This window comes from Echinops telfairi, unplaced genomic scaffold (genome assembly GCF_000313985.2).
Source record: "Echinops telfairi isolate 266 unplaced genomic scaffold, ASM31398v2 ScPeMD7_25;HRSCAF=90, whole genome shotgun sequence".
Lineage (NCBI taxonomy): Eukaryota > Metazoa > Chordata > Mammalia > Afrosoricida > Tenrecidae > Echinops > Echinops telfairi.
In genome coordinates, this window is record NW_022103922.1 from 7,389,283 (window position 1) to 7,390,105 (window position 823).

At 48.6% G+C, this 823-nt stretch overlaps 1 pseudogene; it reads left to right on the top strand.

Annotated features, from left to right (window-relative positions):
- Nucleotides 1-50, top strand: part of LOC123521592 — a 10,389-nt pseudogene extending 10,339 nt beyond the window's left edge.
- The last annotated feature ends 773 nt before the right edge of the window (nt 51-823 follow it).

Consider the following 823-nt stretch of genomic DNA (forward strand, 5'->3'; position numbering starts at 1 on the left):
TGGGATGTTTTCGTGATGCACCTTTTCTTTACATAAAACTCTCTCTTATACATGAGTTGCTGTGGATTTGTTTCTCCAAAGTACCTAGACTAATACAGCCCCTAATAAAATGATTAAAAGAAAAAGTACAGCCAGAATGCTTCTTAGAAGGGATGATAGCCACACATACAGGACGTGTTGTCAGGAGAGACCTGTCCCTGCAGAAGGGCCCTGTGCCTGGGAAGGTAGAGGGGCAGCGGAAAGAGATAGGCCCTCGACAAGACAGACTGACTCCGTGGCTCCAACCAAGGGCTCACAGTTGTAACGACAGGAGTGAGAATGGCGCTGTGGCCGCTGTGGGGCCCAGGGCTGCTAGGAGTCCAGTCGGAACAATACGAAGGCGCCCTCTGGGGTCTTTTGTGGGGGCCTTCAGGATGGGGAGGACGGCCAGACATCACCAAAGGCTATGGTGACTCTGCAGGACAGAGTGAGAGAAGAATTTGGCACAAAATCCAAAATCATAGAATATACCAGGTTTATTGGTTAGAGAGAGACAGTTGGCACTCCCTAAGCCTGGCCCTTCGTCACCCTTCAGAATAGCATAATCCGCTGTTTTAGGCCCAAAGGGCAGCATTCACCTAATGAGAGAGTTCAGATGGTTGGGAATGAAAACAGGAAATGGGGAGGGGAGGGGGAAGCATGGGAAACGAGTGTGGATTGATGAACGTAAGATTAACGATCTCTGCAAGCCTTCACCCAATTCACAATCAAAAGTCTTGCTGTGTGTGTGTTTTTAAAGCCAGTCTGTCTGGATAGGTTGAACATTCTTATGTCTATGTGTGGG